Below are 10131 nucleotides of genomic sequence, written 5' to 3'. Positions count from 1 at the left end.
GTCTTTTTTTTTTTTTTTGTTGGCCGCGTGCCGCAATTTCCCTGTCTCCCCTATTTTTTTTTTTTTAAGCAATCTCCAGATTTATAATTAGTTCTGAGATCTCATTTAGCCGGTACATCGCCCATGTCGGGCCCGTCCAGCAAAGCGGAGAAGAGCGAAGAGCGGGGTCATCCATCACCTCCTCCTCTCTGTCCCTTTCCACAAAGTCCGCAGTTTGTTTTACAGCTAATGAATCAGCAGGGAAGGTATTGATTCCACACAAATGCTAATTTCTGTGTGTGGCCACCACCATTGCCCCCCCCCCCCATAACAAAATAACCCATTACCCCCCCCCCCCAACCTTTAATAATGTCATCCCTATCCACCCTTGTCCAGCTACCCCGTGTCTGGGAAATATCTCTGGGAGGGGGGAGAGAAGGGGCCGTCTTTGTGGGATGAGCCCCCCCATAAGCTTTGCTAAGTCCCTTCCAGTACAGACTTCAGTGTAATGCTGACAGCAGAGACTGAGAGCAGAGAAGAGATAGAGAAGAAAAAGAGAGAGAAAGAGAAAGAAAAAGAAAGAGAGATAGATAGATAGATAGATAGATAGATAGATAGATAGATAGATAGATAGATAGATAGATAGAGGAGGAAGGGAGGAAGAAAGAAAGAAAGAAAGAAAGAAATGAATGAGAAAAGAAAAGAGAAGAGAAGAAGATAACATAAATAGAAAGATAAATAGATAGATCAAATAGAAATAAAAAAACAGAAAAAAAAAATGAGAATTGAGATTTGAGCTCTTTACACAAAAGGAGAAAAGTGTACATCAGAGAGATAGAAAGAAAGAGAGATAGACAGAAGGAAATAAGGAGCAGACAGAGAAGAAGAGGAGAAGGTTGGGGTGGGGAGAGGAGCAGACTGCTGAGCTCTCGGTGTAACACTAGATCCTGGCAGAGGATCCGGGATACTGAGGAAAACTGCAATTCACCTCTGCATTGCCCTACTGCAACATCCACTGAAGTCTGCAGAGGAGCTCCGCTAAACTTCTCTTTCCCTGTCCTCATCCCAACCAGGACAGACGGACGTAGCCAGGACACCGGGGACAGAGAGACGGATTGCTCCACCATCCTTCATCTGCATTCTGCACTGCATAGGTAATTATTCCTTCTCATCACTGTCATCCCATATCCCCGGACCTGTGCAATACTACACAGCAGCAGGAGCAATCCCTGGGGGGGATACTGACTAATGCAGGGGGGGAAACATTCACTCACATTTTCATCCAACCATAGATAGATAGATAGATAGATAGATAGATAGATAGATAGATAGACAATTAGACATTGGTGTATCTAGCTATCTGATCCATGCATTTTATATCTGTCTTCCTAACTTTCTGTTAGATAGATAGATAGATAGATAGATAGATAGATAGATAGATAGATAGATCAATCTATCTACCTATTTATCTATCTATCTATGAATCCACCTATCCCATTTGTGTCTATGAATATAGACAATAGACACAAAGTTAGAAAGGCAGTGATATAAGATACATAGATGATTACGAGAATGACAAGAGTGGATGGATAGCTAGATAGATAGATAGATAGATAGCTAGATAGATAGGTAGATAGATAGATCTCGCTTTATCTATCTATCTATCTATCTATCTACTTTTGACATTCTTTTTTCTCATCTATGTATCTTATATCTCTGTCTAACATTCTATTACCTTAATAGATACATAATTATGGGGTAGAGGAAAGATAGATAGATAGATAGATAGATAGATAGATAGATAGATAGATAGATAGGTAATCTGTTTCACTCTATCTCTCATAGAGGAGAGATAAATAGATAGATAGATAGATAGATAGATAGATAGAGCGAGATCTATCTATCTATCTATCTATCTATCTATCTATCTATCTATCTATCTATCTATCTATCTATCTACCTATCTATTTGTCTATCCCATATGTGTCTATGTATATAGACAGTAGGTAGAAAGTTAGAAAGGCAGTGATATAAGATACATAGATGATTAAAGAGAACGGCATGAGTGGATGGATAGTTAGCTAAATAGATAGATAGATTGATCTATCTCACTTTATCTATCTATCTATCTATCTATCTATCTATCTATCTATCTATCTATCTATCTCACTTTATCTATCTATCTATCTATCTATCTATCTATCTATCTATCTATCTATCTACCTATCTACTTTTGACATTCTTTTTCTCATCTATGTATCTTATATCTCTGTCTAACTTTCTATAGCTTAAATAGATACATTCTTATGGGGTAGAGGAAAGATAGATAGATAGATCTATCTCTATCTATCTATCTATCTATCTATCTATCTATCTATCTATCTAGCTAGCTAGCTATCTATCCACTCTTGTCATTCTCTTAATCATCTATGTATCTTATATCACTGCCTTTCTAACTTTCTGTCTATTATCTAAATACATAGACACATATGGGATAGACAAACAGATAGATGGATTCATAGATAGATAGATAAATAGATATTTAGATATATATAGATAGATAGACCGATCTATCTCGCTCTATCTATCTATCTATCTTGATATCTATTTATCTTTCCTCTACGAAAGATAGAGCGAGACAGATCTCTCTCAATCTATCAATCTATCAATCTATCTATCTATCTATCTATCTATCTATCTATCTATCTATCTATCTATCTATCTATCCTCTTGTCATTGTCTTTATCATCTATGTATCATATATCTCTGTCCTTCTAGATTTCTGTATATTATCTAAATAGATAGATACATATGGGATAGACAAATAGACAGACAGATAGATAGATAGATAGATAGATAGATAGATAGATAGATAGATAGATAGATAGATAGATAGATTATCTATCTGTCTGTCTTTCTCCATCTGTCTGTAAATCAATATTTCTATCTATCTATCTATCTATCTATCTATCTATCTATCTATCTATCTATCTATCTATCTATCTTCTGTCCTTCTAAAAATGTCACATGTTTGCCGGATTCCCATATTCAGAGTTGCTGAAACATCTGACGATCGGTCACTGCACACACCCTCCTCGTGTTTTTAACCCTTTGCAGTTTCAAGTCCTTCCAGTGTCTGGGGGTCAACGCCCAACAAGTTATAAAACTAAGAGGTGAATTGTTTTATTTGAACATCTGCCAGGTAACTTCTCATTCATTCGAATTCAATGAAATTTCCGCTTAGGTAAACTGAATTCTGCTGTAACAGACCTCTAGGATTTGGCAGTTGGTTTTTACTGGCTAAAAGGAAGAAGGAAAGAAGAAAGAATTCCATTGTCAAGGATTTTTAGAAAGTCATGTTGAGTTTTGTCTGAAAGAATGTCCTTTAGTGATCTGGGCAAAGTAATGGTAGGAACCAAACTATACACACTAAGCTGTGTCTATGTAGGCATTCTGGAGACACTTGTACCTAAACGTAGACACCATTCCATAGACACCTGAATATAACCATAGACACCATTCCATAGACACCCGAACATAACCATAGACACCATTCCATAGAGACCCGAATATAACCATAGACACCATTCCATAGACACCTGAACATAACCATAGACACCATTCTGTAGACACCATTCGATAACCATAGACACAATTTTTGTAGACACCATTCGATAACCGTAGACACCATTGTCTACGGTCTATGGTTATATACCATAGATACCTGTACAAACTGTAGACACCATTCTGTAGACACTTGTACAGAACCGTATACACTATTCAGTAGACACCCATAGATAACCATAGACACTATTCAGTAGACACCTGTAGATAACCATAGACACTATTCAGTAGACTCTTGTAGATAACTGTAGACACTATTCAATAGACACATGTACATAACTGTAGACACCATTCTGTAGAAAACTGTACAAAGCCATATAGCCCATTCAGTAGACCATGTAGATAACAGTAGATACTATTCAGTAGACCCCTGTAAAAGTAACTGTAGACACTATTCAGTAGACCTTTGTATATAGCCGTAGACACTATTCAGTAAGCACCTGTAGACACCATTCCGTAGACACCTATATATAACTGTATAGACCTTTCAGTAGACCCCTGTAGACAATCATTCAGTAGACACCTCTAGATAATGGTAGACACCATTGTGTAGACACCTATAAATACCAATAGACACCAGTCTAGAGACACCTATACATAGCTGTAGACACCATTCTGTAAAAAAACAGTAGAAAACCGTAGACACCATTCTGTAGACCCTTGTACATAACCCTAGATACTATTCAGCAAACACCTATGACTAAAGGTAGTCACCATTCTGTAGACACCTGTACAGAACTTTATACAATATCAGTAGACACCTGTACATAACCGTTGATACCATTCTGTAGACACCTGTACATAAATGTAGACACCTTTCTATTTACACCAATACATACCCGTTGATACCATTCTGTAGACACCTGTACAGAACTGTATACACTATTAAGTATACCCCTGTAAATAACCATAGACACCATTCTGTACATATCCATAGACATCATTCTATAGACACCAGTACAGAACTGTATATACTATTCAGTAGACCCCTGTACATAACTGTAAACACCATTCTGTAGACAGCTGTACATAACCGTTTAGACCTTTCAGTAGACCACTGTAGATAATCATAGAAACCATTCAGTAGACACCTGTAGGTAATGGTAGATGCCATTCTGCAGACATCTGGCTGTACATATTGTAGAACTCATTACATAGACACCTGAACATATCTGTAGACACTATTCTGTAGACACTTGTACATATCCATAGACACCATGCTGTAGACACCTGAACATATCTGTAGACACCATTCTGTGGACACTTGTACATAACCATAAGCACCAAGCTGAAGACACCTGTAGATATGGTAAACAGGTGCATTTACTGTTCATAGCGACATGTATGAGGGTGATAATGTTCTTGGGTAGGTTGGGGTGGCAAAGCTTTATATTGTGGTCCTGGTTAGCAATGGAGATTAGATGATGGATCCATCCATAGCGTTCAAGTTGCTCTTAAAGGGCTGAACAGCATGTGAATTTTTATTCCTCTTAGCTCCTGTACACACGGTCGGAGATTTCCACAACCAAATCCGTCAGATTTTGCCCGTCGGATTTTGTCCGTCGGATCTTGTCCGAAACTGTTGCATACACACGGTTGGACTAAGTTGTCGAAAAATCCGATCATTCAGAAAGTGATGACATCATTTTGTTACGACGGGACTACGTTCAGGCTAGTAGCCAATAGCTTTGATGTAGGAATTTGATCTGAGTATGCGTGGCACTTCATCCGATCAAAATTCTCTACACATGATCGGAGTATGTCCGATCGAACCAGTTGGTCGGGAAATATTTCCAACATGTTGGAAAATTGGGTCCGACGGATATTCCGACGGAATCATTCCGATGCATACCACACACAGTTGGATTATCCGACAAAACGGTCCGATAGGACACATTCCGACGGATTCTCCGACCGTGTGTACAAGGGCTTAGAGGCGTGAGATTAGGCTGTTGTTGCTAGTTCCTTGATTTACAACCTACAGATTCCCAAGTTGGTGGTCTACTCCCACGCTGAAAAAGCTCAACCTTTTATTAATAAATGAGCTCCTGAAATCCAGTTTAGTGATTTTGCTTGGGCTGAGATTATGTCATTAGTTTGCCGCAGGTAGGAGGGAGCATTTCCTCAGTCTCCTCTCCACCAGTGATTCCTCAAACTGTATATTGTAACTTTGTAGCAAGTCACAAGCTGAGAAGCCAAAGAAAGACTGATTGTGTCAGACATTTTTTTAACATAGCCAAGAACTGCACAGGCACCAAGATTTACATGATTGTGTCATCTCTGATCTAACAAGTCAGTCAAGGAAGTAAAGTGTGATTCTGTATGATGCCTAAACAAAATAGTTCTGTCCTTCTGGAGAGAAAAAATGTTGGATTGGTGGCCATTACTTTATGCACAGAAGATATAACATACTTTGGATCATATGTAACCCCACAAACCTGAGATTCTTCAAAGGGTATAGTGCCATGATAGGACCAGTGTTGAAGGCATTGTCATTTCTTAGAGGGCATAGTTTGATAACGATGGGCCGTTACAGAAAGGACCTTTTGATACCCAAACCAAACAGGTCTGACATAATCACACATTCAGGCAGATGTAACCATAGAATGGAACTGTGGTGATATAAGAGCAAATAGGCAACACACTGGCAATTGTGAAAATTGGTGGGCAACAAACAGACAACTCATGGGTAGTAAACAGGCAATTTTGACACTACATGGACAAAAAAAAACAGGCAACTGTGACCATTCGTAGACAATAAATGGGAAACTGAAACTATACACAAACTTTAAATAGACTGTTGGGACAATACATTGGCAATAAACAGGCAATTGTGAAAATACACAGGCAACAAAAAAGGCAACTGTTACCATATATGGGCAACAACTTGGCAATTTTGACAATATATGGGCAACTCTGACCTTACAGGGGCAACAAACAGGTAATTGTGACCATATATGGACAACTGGGCAAATATGACAATATATGGGTTACTGTGAGCATCCATGGGCAACAACAGGCAATTGTGACCATATATGGGCAACAACTGTGCAATTATGACAATATATGGGCATTGGGCAACTCTAACCATACATGGGCAACAAACAGGCAGTTGTGACCATATATGGGCAACAGCTGGGCAATTTTGACAATATATGGGCAACTCTGAAAATACACGGGTGACAGTCAGGCAATTGTGACCATATATGGGCAACTACTGGGCAATTTTAACAATATATTGGTGATTGTGACCATACATAGTCAACAAACAGCCAATTGTGTCCATATATGGGCAACAACTTACCAAGTTTGACAATATTTGGCCAACTATGACCATACATGGGCAACAAACAGGCAATTGTGACCATATATGGACAACAACAGGGCAATTTTGATAATATATGGCCAACTCTGGTCATAAATGGACAACAAACAGGCAATTGTGACCATATATGGGTATGTGGGCAACAACTGAGCATTTTGAAAATACATGGGTAACAATTGGGCAATCATGATAACATACAAGCAACAAAGTGATATAGGTGTGATTGCTGACCACATGCTCTGAAAATGTTGGTTGCCTGGAGTTCAGTATGATCCATTGTTATCAAATTTGTTGAGTCCCAAGAACATGTGTGTCCTCTGATGCTAATCTTGTCTGCCTGCACATACCAGGTCAGAAACCCAGAAAAGGATCAGGAAACAGTCAAGAGATGAGCATTTTCAGAAGGAGGTCAGCAGGTTTAGCCAACAAATTTCTGTCATGATAGGTTTCCTTCAAGGGGAAGCATACAATAGACATGTGCATTTTGTTTCTTTCCAAATAGAAATTCGGACTAATTTTCATTATTCGGACATTCGGATGGATCCGAATTACCGAATTACAATGCTAACGAATTCAAACCAAATTCAAATCAAATTCCAAAAATTACATTTTGCAACCCGAATTTGGGGCCACGTATCTCGGGGTCACTTATAGCTAAAAAAAACAAATTTGGTATACAAACACAATAGAACTAGCACTACAACATCTTCAAATTTGGGGTTTCTAGCACCAAGTGACCCCGAGATACATGGCCCTAAATTCGGGTCGCAAAATATTTTCGAATCCTGTTGAAATAGTTTCCAATGCGGTTGAAATAATTTCGAATCACGTTGAAATCATTTAGAATCCGGTAGAAATATTTTCGAATTTGGTTGAAATATTTTCGAATGTGACCGATTTTTCGAATTCAGTAGAAAACGAAACGAAACGAAATTCGAAAACGAATTTAACGAATTTAACGAATATAACTAAACGAAATTAATTAATTAGCGAATTAAAACGAAACGAAACTAAACACATTTTTTCCTTTTGCACATGTCTAGTAGGCAATACGCGGGCAGGACATCGTCCAACACTTTTCCATCTCAGCAGCAGAAGACTACAACTGATTTGGCCAAACCCTTCAGATATGGGTGGGCAGGGATAGTGCCGAACACCCTTATCATAAAGAGGGCTATGGAAGTGATAGGAACCACATACTTGCACCAATACAGCTCCCAGGGATGTGGTATTTTCATTCTAAGTTGTTGGCCTTGTAAGTCAAATATTGCCCATACATAGTCCAAAACATTTCCGAAAGGAAAACTGTAGAATGCCTTTAGGTGCCTCAAAGTTCCTACAAAGGTGGCATGCCCAAAAATTGGGCCTAGACACTTCTACCCTGTATTATTTTTTATGTGGCCAATAGACTAATGCAGTGCACCAAGAGTAGAAGATCTGCCCCCTTTTCTTCAGAGAAAGCTGTTCTTAGACGCACAGATATTACTTTACATGTTGGAAAACTGCTGTCTGCGATGAGCACTTTTGAAGTTTAGAATTTCCACTTTTTGGTTGTCATCACAGTCTTTCATAGGTGATGGTCACCTTAATTACTTTTAAGGGTCAGTCAATGCAAAAGTGATGTTTCATGTGCAATGGAGCAGGGTGGAAGGAGCCATCTCCTGGTCCCTTTTGAATGTTGAGGTTGCTTGAGCACACCAGCCATGTTTCCTGGCTCTTTTGTTGTCCACCTTGGGGTTCTTGGTGTTCCCATCCACTTTTGGGGTGTTTGCACTTCAGCTCTTGTGCTCCCTAATGCAAATTGAAATATCCAGTAGGATAAGTCCCAATAAAAAAGCGGTTTAGGTGTCCAGGATCTTTCAAAACCTGAAGTATAGGTTTTGGGTGGACTGACTCTTCTACTGGGCCTTATAGGACTACCACAAGTACTCGAAGCTTCTGCCTTTATCATCCACTCAACTTCCCTTCATTATCTCCCTCAGCTTCCTGTTGTTTGATACAGTACAATAGTTTTTGGCATGGTGTGTTAGCTGGTACCATGCTATGACCATGGCTTGAGGCTTAAAGTATATCTGTGTTGTGCCCATGAAAGACAAAGCAACAGGTTCAGCTAAAGTGGACTCAGCCATATATACTTATTCAAGTGAATTTATTGGTGGGTAACACTGAGTTTCTGAGCAACACAGGATTTTGGCCAACTCTCCCCGTTGTGTGGTGGGTGGCAAAGGTGGACCAACCCCCCCATTCTCCCTCCTGGCTGTGTGCTTCCTGCCCTTCCCTCCCAGGGGTTCCAGACTCTGGGCACTTTCTCCAGGCCCGATATGCAGGGGACTCCAATAGAACTTTTCTTTTCTTTTTCCACTTTATTGGTTGAACTAGATGGATTTTGTTTTCGACCAGACTAACTATGTTTGTAACTCACACTCACATTATTCGGAGTAGCATTCTGACCAAATAAAGGCACCACAAAGAAGGATGTGGTAATGTTCGTTTATTGAAAGCCTTAGTCCAGTGATGGTGAACCTTGATGTTTTGGAACTACATTTCCCATGATGCTCATCTACACTGCAGAGTGTATAAGCATCGTGGGAAATGTAGTTCCAAAACATCTGGGGTGCCAAGGTTCTCCACCACTGCCTTAGCCAATCATGGCTCCAATAGAAAAACACAGTTCAGTCATGTAACAGACTCTTGGTCCCAAGCCCTGCCGGTGGCTGCTGTTGTCCCTGCAGTTAGCTGGGCCTATGTTCTTCCTGACCCAGGATGGGGGAAACGGAAAGGGTAAACTGACTCCATGGCACTCTCTTCTCTCTTTTGGAACTATAATGGGGAACTTCAGGGCATCCTGCCCTCCCTCAAGAGGGGGAGAGCAAGAGCACAGCAGATTGATGTTTCTGCTCTCTCTTCCTCCACTATCTGACCCACCTCTTAGGTTCTGCCTAGTCTCCCAACCTTTCTCCCAGGGGTAGGAGGCACCTTAAAGGGGAACCCATTCTACCACCTGCCTACAAATTAATGCTAACTGATGTGTAAGTGCAACACTTCCATATATTTATAACCTCTCATGGAGATCACAGTACTCCCCCTGACAATGCCTTTATCTGCTTTGCTTTCTAGAAGGATAGGGCCATCTTGGTTCAGGCACTATGCAATGTCAGCATCTACTTTCAGGACTGAAATGTCGGTTTCAGTAATGGCACAGT

General features: G+C 39.9%; 1 protein-coding gene across 3 annotated transcripts in view; it reads left to right on the top strand.

Moving 5' to 3' along the window:
* The first annotated feature begins 463 nt into the window (after positions 1 to 463).
* BCAN (brevican) overlaps positions 464 to 10131 on the top strand; it is an 83183-nt gene continuing 73515 nt past the window's right edge. Inside the window, exon 1 of one of the 3 annotated variants that reach the window (XM_077464191.1) lies at positions 464 to 1133. The gene's annotated coding sequence lies outside the window, so the exon portion shown is untranslated. The remainder of the gene's footprint in view (positions 1134 to 10131) is intronic. The other 2 variants (XM_077464190.1, XM_077464192.1) reach the window with 2 other exon arrangements.

Source organism: Lithobates pipiens, unplaced genomic scaffold (assembly GCF_037356315.1).
Source record: "Lithobates pipiens isolate NorthernLeopardFrog02 unplaced genomic scaffold, aLitPip1_a1.2 Scaffold_30, whole genome shotgun sequence".
In the NCBI taxonomy this organism is placed as follows: Eukaryota; Metazoa; Chordata; class Amphibia; order Anura; family Ranidae; genus Lithobates; species Lithobates pipiens.
This window is presented reverse-complemented; position numbering and strand designations above follow the sequence as displayed.